Here is a 13,839-nt window from a genome sequence, read left to right as displayed (position 1 = left end):
TCGAGCGTATATTAATCCATCCTGACCCTTTGTTCCAAAATCAGTAGTATTGTATAGGAAATCCATTTGCCTTATGATTCTCTATATAAGAAATTAAAATGAGATATAAAAAACTTGACCACATCTGTCTATATAGAATAGGAGAAGCAAATTCATATTATTATGCCAAGTGTTAAAACAATAATTAAACATGTGTCCAATATTAGGACAAGCCTCCAACTAATTTGGAGGTTAAACAATAATTTAAAATACAAAATTTCAAATATGCTAATTCAGTTTCAACATTTGGGTCCCTCATTTGTTGGGCTGTTTTTTCTTATTTGTTAAAAGAAGTTTAAAAATTTTGAAACTTCCAATTCAGTTTATATCTACACGTTTTGTTGAGTCCCATGTTTGTTGGGCTGTTTTTTTTTTTAATTTGTTAAACCTGAAAATTCAATTAAAAATAAAACTAACCCTCAAACGTGGGCATCCTCCATAACTTCTCCACTTTCTCCATAACTACAAATAATCTTTTTTATGCGGCTCATCCTTTCAATTTCTTTTCTATTCCTTTTTTTCTTTGCTCAGAATACAGAACTTTGCAAATATAGTGACAAAACTTCATGATATTAGACAAATTTCAAGCAACTCGATGAATGAAATTTGAAAGTTAGAGTAGTATGTGGAAAATCCCAGATCATTTAAGCCTGAAATACCATATTCTATAGAGTTGATTTTACAAGATGCAAAGGTAACATATGTATAATTAATTTTATTTTTATGCTTCCTCTTCTCTGCTCCAAAATTTTTAAATAGATAAAACTATTCACGTGAAACAATTTGCACAGTACCCTTATTTCCTTTTTTGTTTCTAATGTTACTTTATCAATTGTTTATTAATTTTCAGCAATCCTCAAATAGATGAAACTATCTACTTGTAGCGATTATGTGTTGTAATTTTATTTCTACTTTATTTCGAATGTCTGATTTATAATTGTAGACTAATTTTTAGCACAAATAATTTATTACCAATATAATACATTCTAATAATGAATCTAAGAAACAAAATATCATGTTCCACCTATATGTATCTGAAATTGCTGCAAATTCTAAAAATATGCATATTCTGCCAAAAAAATACTACGCTGGTTGTTGACAATCGTTTAGTCTGTGCAACTACTGCAAATTCTTAAAATATGCATATTCTGCCAAAAAAATTAACAGTGTTTGTAAAGATGGAGCCAAAATTTTTTTTTACAATGTTTGTAAAATTGTTATTTGTGCAAGTTCATTCAGGAGTAAAATTGTGTAAATATTGATCTAAATTCATCTTTATGAATCATGAATTTAATCAGCAGTGGCTTCAGTCTTTCTGATAATATTTTTTTATGCGACATGTTTGTTATTTGAAGTAATCGGTTGTTGAATGAATGTGTTGGTGAAGTTCAGATTTCTGAAGAATTTAATCTATTTAATCTTTGTACAAGATATATTCGATAGTTCTAAACTAATAGGGAAGAGTTGCTTTTCAAGTAGTTGTGTGTGACTAATATGCTTCTTTGTTGAAGCGGAGGAGAACGTTATTTAGATTAGTCGACGAACTTTTGCTATTAAATGCTAATGTTTGGGTCATAATATTGGATCTGTTATCCTATGGCTCAGTATTGAATGTCACACAGATTATTTATGTGATCTCTAATGTGAAATAGGATTAGTCTCCTAGGTGGAGAAACCTCCAATATAAGCTAAAACTATGTTAGTATCAGATCATATATGTTTGTGAAGTATTATATTTACTTTATATTGATATTATCTTTATCTGGTTCCTAGCCTTCATAATGGCAGCACCTCTCTGGTGCACAGTAGCTATGAACTCTACATTTATTTGAACGGAAATAAGATTAGTTTTGAGAAATTATGAGAGTGTGTATGAAGTAAGTTTCATATTAGCATAATATATAGGAATTTGCAGGCACAACACATTAGCTTTTTCCAAAATATTTCTCATGTAGTGAAAGATTCTTATTCATGTGGTGCAAATTTTGAAGAAGACACTTTTAATGAACAGTTTGGTGTTTTCATTACAGATCTTATATGTTTATTTTAGTTGTTATTTTTCACTTATCTATACTAATTAACCTTAAATACAGTCACCGTTTACCTCAAATCTTAAATGCACGTGGGCAATGCATGCATAATTCCAGAAATATTTAGTCGATCAAAAATAGTTTCCATTGAGCTTAACAATGGTTAGATATTTGAAAGAAGATCACGATTTCAATTATCTAAATGTCCAAATACTGCAATGTATATCATTGTCAACAGTTTTGCAGAAACTCAGGTACAACTTTACTCCGCTTTGCTCTGTGTGTGTGTTCGTGTTATTAATTTTTTGTGAAATTGGTTCTGTGTTTCCCAATACACTTCTTTCATTTAAAGAAGCCATTGTAAAACCAAAATAATCAGTCATCATTCAGGGACTCGGGATCACTACTTGTGTTATAAATTCAATATGCATTAAAGTTATCATGTTAACTAAATAACTCATTAATACATTGATCTTTTTGACAGAATTTCATGTTACATGGTGCAGCTTAGTGGTTAGTAAAGATATATAACAACATAGATAAAATAATGTCTGGATATTACACAGTTTAGATACCTGCAGTTAAGAAGAATGCTAATTACAGGTTGTGGTACACAGGTATAGATGCAACTGTTTATTATAGTCTAACAATTTTTGAGGACGCCAGAAATTAAGGGTAACACTCAACTATTAGCTGCAATTGTTGCTGTTGGATTCACAAAGACAATATTCATTATTGATAGACATATTTCTTTTAACAAAGTTGGTAGGAAACCTTTGTTATAGACTAATGTCTTGGCCTGACAACTTTCTTTACTGTTGAATGGTTCAGTTGGAATTAAATTAAGCAATTTTTATGTGTATGTGGAAATATAACATTATTTTTCGTGTGGATTGGTCCTATTTGTTGGGTATTAACATCTGAAATCTTCCCTTTAAGACTTAGAGCCAAGCATCAGCTCTTGTGCAGTGGAAAGCAGGGTTAGCTCTTGTGTATGCACAAGCTATAAAATCCAGTTATTTGAAATCGGTCCCGATATACAATATTATAATAAGTTATTTGTATATGTAAAGGAATATTGCGTCTGTTGCACCATCTTTAGTTCTCATCACGAAGATCTTTTCATCAATAGAAAGAAGTCTTTAACTTCCAAAGAAGGGATTAGGGAGCAGACTGCTCCAATGAACATTTCCTTCAAATTTGGAGCAATTATCACATAAGTACTACTGTGAGATAAAAGATCAAATATTGTCCAATGTGAATCATATTGCATCAGATGTTACTTTTGATACATCTCTAACTCAAGGTAAATACATTTCACATATTGCATCTATCTTTTTGGTTTTGGACATAAATGGAATTTTACAGCTTATGCTCTTGGCATCTATATATAGATTCCAACAATCAAATTTGCAAGATACATTGCTACAACTTGACTTCTTTTCAGGAAGGACATATTTGGATTGTTGCGACTGTCGTGAATCTTCTACTTGAAAAAGAATGGTCATATTTGGGGTGCAAGAGATGCTCGAAGAAGGTTGACAAAATTGGAAGTAAATTTCATTGCAAGAAATGTGATCGCCTTGATAGTTCTGCCACTCATAGGTTTGAAGAAGCCAGTATTTACTCATGGACAACTGTATGTTGCTCTTTCACGTGTGACGAGTAGAAAAGGGTTAAAGATTTTAGTTTATGATGATGATGGCCAAATAACGAATGAAGCTAGAAATGTGGTGTATAAAGAAGTTTTCCGTAATTTGGTTTGAGATAAATCTAGACATGATGGAATTATCAGGTATTTACAATATCTTTTTCTGATTTCTGTAATTGCTTTAGCTTTTGAGTAAATATTACTGTTTGCACAATTTGGGATTAGAAAAGGATTGATTTATGAAATAGCCCTTTGGCTTCGTCTCTGTCTTTAGTTAGGGTAGTCTGATGTTTTGTTATTTCTCTTTTGTTCCAGATGAAGTTGTATTTTCATACAACAAGGCTTATTTCATTGCCTATTTAGTAATGGTGTTACTGGGTTGTTGTTGTTGTTGTTTCAAGTTTGAACACCGAGAATTCCTGACTTAGCGAATGACCGAGGACCAAAGAAAGTGAAACTGACGCAGCTTATGGTTATAAATCAAAAGTCATTTTTCAATACTCTGTTCTCATGCTCGAAATCTCTTGGTGCAGGACATCACATTTCCAACTCTCAACCAACTTCCCCTGAACTAAGAATATTTGACTTCCACTTTCCACCTTAAACCATCTGCTGTATGGTTTAGCTAAGAGGTTGATGATAGTAGATTTGGCTGGATTTGCATAGTCACTATGTAGCCATTAGTCAACATATGGCTGGGAGCAGCAGTAGGATAGGTGGCGGGAAAAAACGCAGGACATCAAATGCTGGGACAACCTTAATCATAAATCTGGATGACGACGATTTAGGAGAGACAACTTCTACTGCAGGGGCATCATTAAAACAAAACTTGATTGATGATTTGGAAGGTTGGGCATGCGATTCGTGCACATTTCTGAATGCTAGCTTTGCCACGGCATGCCTAATGTGCAGTGAAGATGCTTTTGGCAGTTGGGAATGTGAAATATGTACATTTGTCAATAAGAAGCATGCTTCTGCATGCCAAATGTGTGAGCACCGTAGATAAATTCCTTGCTTGCATCTAAAAATAAATGGCTGCTCGAAGGATACTCTTGGTTACAAGTTAGTTTTTGAATTGTTGCTACCTTACTGTTTTACCAGTCTAATGTTCTTTTTGGTCGATAGCTGCCTAAAAGTTTCATATTGCATTTGTTGGATGCATAGGCTTTAGTAGTAGTATATTTATGCATATATGGGGTTCCTGGTATTTATAGAGATACACATTCTCCAGGTACTTTGCTCATAGTCAGCCATTGAGGTAACTTCGTTCAGTTCTACATCCATTGAAGTAGATATGTAAGAAACAACAGTCATATACAATCTTGAGAGTGTTAGCGCCATCTTTGGATACAATTAGAATAGTTCAACAGTTGTGTAATAATGCAGGAAAGATTTAAGTTTTCAGTTAGCTGAATAATCCATAATGAGAATGAAGCATACACATTAGTAATAACATTACTGTTTACTTTCTGTTCATTTTTCATTCTTGCATTTGTAGTGCATATTTTTATCACGCATATTTTTATTTTCATACTAACTAACATATTTTTATTTGAGTACACCTATGAATGTCTTTATCACTTTTAACTCTTGGAATATTTCATAATTTATCTCACATTTCAAGAAAGCTACTACTGTCATACCATACTTTCAATACAATTCAAATGAGCAAATAATTAAGAGCAATATTATCATGCTAATATATTTTTTTTATAATCCGCGCATCGCGCGAGTACGGTACTTGTTAAAAGAATAGGAAAGTGATGAGATAAAATAAAGCTCTGTGAAAATGATGTAAAAAGGAATACATATTGCAAAGAGGAAGATCATTACGTATAAATGTAACTGACTTACTAATAATAATGAAGAATAATATACTTTTCTTGGTTCTCTCTATATCTCACTAATGCGTATATGTATAATAAATATGTGAAAATGCGAATAGACAAGTAAAAGAACCAAGGTAACGAGTTTAGGGTAAACGTGCTTTTTTCGTTTTTGTCTCTTTCAATCTTTCGTTATTTCGCAAAATGCCATTCTTTTCAAGTATAGATATGAACATTCCCAATAAATTCTTCATCTCATTCCTTAACTTAGAAAGTAATTATTCCACTATCTTATGCATGTAACCATGATATATGTCAGCTAATTCATGGCTTCAATTTAGTAATGGATAACAAACCCAGTGTCACGATCCCAATTCCGGTCGTGATGGCGCCCAACACTAATGCCAGGCAAGCCCGACCAATTTAAATACTCTCAACCCAAATACGCAATCCGTTAACAAATAATACGATTAAAATAGCAAATATCAAGGTTCCAATCCGAAACTAAATAAAATAGTATGAAAAATAATAACAAATATCCCAACATTCCCCAATAGATCTGGAGTCACGAGTCTAGAGCCTCTAGATGTGACAGAGTAATATATCCATAGTAATAAAGAAGTCTAGGATATGGAAAGACAAATGAAATAAAGGGGAGGAGTCGGGTCCTGCGGACGTCAGGCAGCTACCTCAACAACTCCTGAAAATAACTTCACGAAAACAGCAAACAGCTCCACTAAGTCTCCGGAGCACCTGAATCTGCACACATGGTGCAGGGAGTAAAGTGAGTACTTCCAACTCAGTGAGTAATAAACATATATAATGGCTGAAAGTAAGAAATCCCGAAATATTACAATATAAAGCTATAATCAACGATTCAGCACGTTAAACGATGAAACAACAGCAGACAATGACAATTAAGACCAACAGATATAAAATGCATGAATGCAATGCAATGCACATGACCGCTGCGGCGCGCAGGCCGATCCATTTGGGTACCCGCGCTCACTGTGGGGGTTCAGACTCCGGAGGGGCTCCTACAGCCCAAGCGCAATATCATCGTAGCATTCGCTGCGGCGTGCAGCCCGATCCACACTCAGTCCAGATATATATATGCATGCAAGCCACTCGGGCACAGTCAAATTGTTCATTTTTAGTTTCAATTATTAGGAATTATAGAGCTAAGTGTTTAAACCTTTATTTATTTATTAAACATTTCGAGGCAGTGTCTAACTCAGGACTGATATCATGAAATATGCTAAGCATCATGGAAGCAGTGATAAGGATCCCTGAAGGATGCAAATGATAGGCACAAAGCCCCAAACATATTCATAAAATCCAAGTAGGATGATTACCAAACAATTTCTAGTCAAGAACACAGTACGAACATCAATCGGAACGGACTAGGTCACAATCCCCAGTCACAATCGACCCCGCACTCGTCATAGAGTACGTGTCTCGCCTCAATATAGCGTCACAATGTGATATACCGGGGTTTCAAACCCTCAGGTCATCATCTACATCTATTACTCACCTCAAGCCGGCCACAAGTCTAGCTCGCTATGCCTTTGCCTTTCGAATCAACCTCTTCGCACGCCGAATCTGATTAAAACCACAACGAATACATTACAATAGGCTAAAGAAACATAACCCAATCGAAAAGACTCGAAAATACCAAAATTCACGAAGTTGGCAAAACCCGAGCCCCGGGCCCACTTCTCGAAAAATTACGAAACTTACATCACTAGATTCCTCGTATCGCCACGAGTCTACACATACCAATTTTACCAAAATCGGAGTTCAAATGCCCTTTCAAAATCCATTTTTACATCACAGCTTTCCAAGCCCTAACTTGACCCGTTTTTGATGAATTTTCCACAATTTACATGTAATTTCTACCATAAACTCGAATAATTAGGCCAAGAGACTTACCTCCAATTGATTCTCAGTCAAAACCCTCGAAAATCCTCGCCCAAAGCTCTCCAAGTCGCTTAAAAATGGTGGAAACTACCTCTTGTTCGCGGATGAAATATAATATTTTAAACCCTTCTGTCAACAGCGATTTTCGCTTATACGGTCCCGCTTCCGCTTATGCGGGACCGCTTCTGCGGCCAAAAATCCGCTTATGCGGTCTTCACTTAAAAACCCGGACTTCGCTTATGCGACTCGAACTCCGCTTCTGCGGTTCCCTCAAAACCGCTTCTGCGGTACAATGTCCGCTTATGCGGACCCGCTGAAGCGACCAACTTCCGCTTATGCGGAACTACCCTAACCCACACCTGGCCGCTTCTGCGATCGCTCACCCGCTTCTGCGGAACCGCTTCTGCGGTCCATTTCCGCAGAAGCGGAAATACCAGATGACAGCAGCAACAGACCTGCAACACACCTCAAAACCTCTCGTTCAACCACCCGAATTCACCCCGAGGCCCCCGGGACCTCAACCAAAAATGCCAATACATCCTAAAACCTCATTCAAACTTGTTCTCATCCTTAAAACACATCAAACAACGCTAAAACCATCAAATCACATCGAATTCAAGCCTAAGTTTCTTAAAAACTTCCGAATTACGCATTCGATCAGAAACCCGACCAAAACACCTCCGAATGACCTGAAATTTTGCACACATATCCAAAATCACCTAACGGAGCTACTGCAACTGTCGGAATTCCATTCCGACCCTCGGATCAAAATCTCACCTATCCACCGGAATTCGCCAAAATGCCAACTTTGCCAATTCAAGCCTAATTCCACTCCGGACCTCCAAAATCACTTCCGATCGCACTCCTAAGTCACAAATCACCTCCCAAAGCTAACCGAATCACCGGAATTCACATCCGAGCCTTCTAACTAATAAGTCAACGTTCGGTTGACTTTTCCAACCCAAACCTTCCTTAAAGGGACTAAATGTCTCATTTCCTATCCAAACCAATTCAATTCAACTCTAACTCACCCGTTGCTGATAATAAAACATGAAAGAGCAATAAATGGGAAAACGGGGCTGTAATACATGAGACGACGAGTTGGGTCGTCACACTCAGTTATAAAATTAACTTGTCATTTCTAACCACAACAAAAATATATACTTTTCAAGACCATGACAAAGTGGGTTATCACTGTACGTACGGGACATAGATTTCACAAGTATCACAATGATAAAAATATATAGACAATATAAAAATGAAGTTAAGAAAGTAGACCCCGATTTGTTGTTATTTTCCCTTTGAATCTGTTGTCATCCCTTTGGCTACGCAAAATTGTAGCGCCGCACGTGATTCATATGTTGATGAATCTGTAGAAATTTGTTCGCCCTTCTTCTAAAGGTTCCATAAGTTGTCATATAACCAAGGCATCAAAAAAAAAAAAAAAAAAAACAAGGCATCGGTTCGGCGAACAATTTCCGTATTGTTGACTCTAACCATAGATTTAATATCATTTTCTGTTTCTAACTTTAAGGACATAAAATGATTACTGTTGCATGTATTCTCATTTCTCTACAACCCAAGACATCTTCGTAATTTTATAACCACTAATATTTCAATCCAGCAAAAGCTGAAAACCAATGCACATATTAGTTAGTCTACTATGAAAAGAAAATTATTGGCCAACTATCAAACTGGAAGGATTGAGAACATAGGAAATATCATAAAAAATTTAATCTCTAGGGTTCTTAAGTAATTAAGAACGATATGAAAGCTGGCACCGTTTCATAAAATGCTCTAAACCAGGCAACGTTAGAAATTGTAGGCATTTTTTTGGCTTTATTAAATTAAAAAGGTATTTAATTAGGTGATTAAAAAGGGTATTCTGGTAATTTAACTTTTAAGCTTTGAGGTTCCCACTTTTAATATAGAATAGATAGATAGATAGATAGATACAATTCAAATTCAAAAAGAGTAACTAACTATTAATAGTAATAAATAGTGCATAATTTATTTATTTTCAAATTTAAATTCAAAAAGAACTAATTATTACCTAGCCTAACTAATTTTATCCTAAAATTGCCAAGTGGATTTTTATTATATTGCCATTTGGCATACTATGATGTCTTTGCCTCTCCTATGTTGCTTGTAATTATTTCAAATTCTAATTAGACTTTTATTCTATATTAAATTCACATTCAAAAAGAGTAACTAACTATTAATAATAAATAATGCATAATTTAAATTTTTAAAAATTTAAATTTTTAAAAAAACCTATACTATATTATGCCATGTGGGTTGTGAGACGACTTGATTATTCGCACGTGTGTTGTGGTCCTATGTAGCTTGTCAATATTGCACCTTAGTCGTGCTTGAGTTTTTGTAGTGCGTGGCGCTATTCTGTCTCCCCAGGGTATATTTATGCACTTGGCGTGCTCGTGGTCTACATTAGGGCATTCCATAGGTGTGAGCATTATGGCTCGATGTGTATTTCCTTATTGATTGTTATGTGTGGATCGGGTGGCACGCCATCACGGGTATCGTGTATGAATCGGGTTGCACGCCGCAACAATGATATGTTAAGTATGGTCCCTTGTATTTACTTTGTGGGTTTGTTTTTTCATCTCTAAGATAGGTTCATAGCATTAGTTTGGTTGGTTTGTTCGTTTTGCAGGCCGGATAGTCTTGTATTCGGATTCGTTATTCATTATTGGTCATATTCAAGTTGTGGCTTGTTGGCGCATTGATGGCGTCGTATGAGATTTTAGACGGTGTTTGAGGTGGTTTATTGACCGAACAACTTGTACTGGGTGAGATGAGGTTGTTGGACCTGAAATCAGTGCTATCAGATTTATGCAAGGTATGTCAAAGAGAAAATGTCACTATTCAGTTCAGAATGAGGAAATGGTTCTTGTCAAGCGGAGAGACTCCACGAGTTATTGATTTGGCGGATGGTTATGAGTTCCTGCACATCTCTTTCATCGTTGCATTATTGTGAGAGTTGAGACCAGGCTTATATGTGTTAAGAGATATACTACGGTTATCAGGTTAGTGAATTTGCAGCTCCTATGGTTGGAGGATGCTATTACGGGCATACGATTTTTGCAGCGTATGGTGGGTGCATGATCATAATTCGTATGTCAGAACAGACATGGTAGAGAATTCTGGATATTAGAATTTGGCTCTAAGGCTTGTGGGCTAAGGTAGTAGGAAGGACCTTCAGTCGAGCTTGAGCTAATGTGCTCACCTGGGTTGTGGTGGCACGGGGAGGTGCAGAAGGTGTTAAATAGTGATGCTGGCAACTCCGGACCATATCTTGGTACGTTCGAGGACGAATGTATGTTTAAGTGGGGGAGAATGTAATGACCCAACCGCTTGTTTTAAGATCTAGGATGTCGTTTGGCTGTTTGAGACCTTGAGTAGCTTCGCTTCATATTTTATGACTTGTATGTGTGGTCGGAATTGAATTTTGGGAGGTTCGAAATTGATTCAAATGGAAAATTCTCAATTCGGAAGCTTTAAGTTGGAAGAGTTGACTAAGGTTTGACTTTTGAGTTAACGACCTCGGAATCTGGATTTGAAAGTTCCAATAGGTTCATATGATGATTTCGGACTTGGGGTATGTTCGTGTTGAGTATCGGGTGGCCCGGGAATATTTCGGCGCTTATTGTGGAAAGTTGTCGATTCGAAGATTTTAGAATTTCCTAAGTTTGGTTTGAAGTGGACTGAGGTGTTATCAATGTCCGTTTGGGGTTCTGAGCCTTGGAATAGGTTCGTATTGTGATTTATGACTTGTACGTAAGTTTGGCGTCATTCCGGAATGTTTAGATATGATTCAGACGCATTTGTCGAAGTTTGAATGTTTGAAAGTTGAAAGAAGGATGTTGATCGTCGCTTCGTGATTTTTGATGTTATTCGTGGCTTTCGAGCCTTTAGATAAGTTTGGATAAGGTATTGGGACTTATTGGTATGATTGGACGGGGTCTCGGGGGCTTTGGGTGTGATTTGGAGTTGTTTCGGATCATTTTTCCTTGTTTTGCAACTGTTGATGCTGGTGTTTGGTTTTGTTCTTCGCGAACGCGAAATGATTCATGCGTTCACGAAGAAGGATTTTGGCTGCTGGGATTTTGTGCTTCGCATTCGCGATTGTTGTCACGCATTTGCGAAAGTTCGGGCAGTAAGGCTTCTTGATAGAATATATGAGTCCACCAAACTATATAGAGACCAGGTCCTATATAGGTTTCCACGGATAACGCTAATGCAACAGTAAGTAAATGGAACAGGAAACTTTTACGTGGAAAAATCCCTGCTCAAAGGGATAAAAAACCACGACCTACACTGGTATGATTTCAACTTCACTATGAGCAAACTTTAGATTACAACCTATGCAATCTAGGAATTAAACTCTTAATCCCTCACTAACTTGTAATACACCTATTACACGCCACTTTGCAATACGCCTATATCAAAGACTTCAACTCATGACTAACTCCAGTCACGACACAAACTCTGAAGGTTTATGGTTTACAAGGGGTTCCTAATTAAAGCTTCTAGATAAACAAAGTAGGAATTACAACGAAGAACAATTACAAAGTTACATCTCAACTAAGGACATAAAAGAGACTTGCTATAGAAACTGGTCTGTATTAGTGTTGTACTTTGTTCTTGATGCACTTGAGAATTGAATGCTTGATTGTCAGACGCTTGGAGTGCTTGAATAATTCTCAAGTGTTCAAGTGATATTTTGTTGTAATGTTTATTGTTAATACAACATAGATGACATCACTTAAATGATGTAATCACTTGGTTGGTCAATGAGAAGTGACTGCTGTGCTGTGCTGCACTGTTTGCGTATACAGTGCAGGCAGTTCACTTTCCAGCTGTAGACAGTTGACTTCGTACTGCTGTCAGGGGAACCCAAGAGGATCGGGTCCCTGTTTTGATTCTTTGTCTTCTAAAGTCATAGCAACTCACATGAGCTTGAGTCCGTTGATTGAGTTGTGTACCAAGTGTATCAGGTTCCTTATCTGGTTCTTTAACAGTAAGTTTGTTAGATCATCAAAACATAAAACTAAGGTATTGTAAACCCATCACTTTTCGTTCGCGATTCTATGGATGCGTTTGCGATGAAGAAGCTGGCCTGGTGGGGGACTTGGTCTTCGTGTTTGCGAAAGTACGGACGCGTTCGCGATAGGTAGGCTCGTAAAGCATCGCATTTGTGACCCCAGTCTTGCGTTTGCGAGCAAACACCCGCCCTCGGAGGAATCGGAGCCAAGCCCCCAGGACTGATTCGAATCCCTGAAGTTCGGAAGACGTTACCGGACAATCGAGCATGACCAGCTAAGGACCATGATATCTGCGCCCAGCCGGGTATCATGGCGTGAATCTCGACACGTATCAGTAAAGGATCAGTGATTAGTAAAACGGAAGATTTTTACCTTTTATAAAATTGTACTTAGGGTGAAACTCCCCTACAATATAAAGGGGAGTCTGACTATTTATTAAACAATTGTAACAAGCACATCAAGGCAATATACTTTCATTTTCTCTGCTATTCAAAGTTCTTATTTTTCGCTAATCGGTGCTTCATTATTGTGAGTCCGGAATCGAAGGCAGGCATTTCATTGAGGCTGTTATTGAGTCCGAATTCACCCCTCCCAATTGGTTTGACACTTTATCACTTTTTTTTTTTAACTGTTTAATCTGACGCAATTTATCATTTGTAGAATTAACTCATGTATCCTTAAAACCACATATAAATTAAACTGTTATCCGTTTTTGAGGGTAAACAACATGACAATGGGGTCTAGTGTTAGTCTTCTTATTCTTCAAGTTGTTTGATGCTCCTGCTCCTATTGTTCCATTTCTATTTGACCCCATGTCTTGTTCTACGAAGTAAGAACATATGTGAACGTATTCTGTATTCTGTCATTGAGGTGTCTAAACAATTCTAGGTGAAATGTTTGAATCTGAGGTGATGCAATGAACCAAGGCCAAAGTAACATATAGATGGTTTTATTTCTTATATAGCATTAAGTTTAATATGTGCAGTGGGAAACTTTTCCAAGTAAAGATTCACAGATAACGGAGAAACTGGGAGTAACTTGAGATGTGAGCTCCTGTTTACTTCTTTTGATTTTAATTTGTTACTACTTTATGAATTGAATATATAACATTTGCTACTGCGTTTGTACAGGTTTAATTAGAAAGTAAATGGAACCACCATGCTCTGTTTGGTCCATTTCTACGTGTAAAAACGTTTGTGCTAATTACAACTCCCAAAAGATGGTTCTGTAGATTAGTCACATTGCCTTTCACCAAGAATAAAATCTTTTTTCTTTCTAATGTTTCCGAATATGATTTATATTGTCGT

The sequence above is a fragment of the Nicotiana attenuata genome, unplaced genomic scaffold (assembly GCF_001879085.1).
Source record: "Nicotiana attenuata strain UT unplaced genomic scaffold, NIATTr2, whole genome shotgun sequence".
Classification (NCBI taxonomy): Eukaryota; Viridiplantae; Streptophyta; class Magnoliopsida; order Solanales; family Solanaceae; genus Nicotiana; species Nicotiana attenuata.
This window is presented reverse-complemented; position numbering follows the sequence as displayed.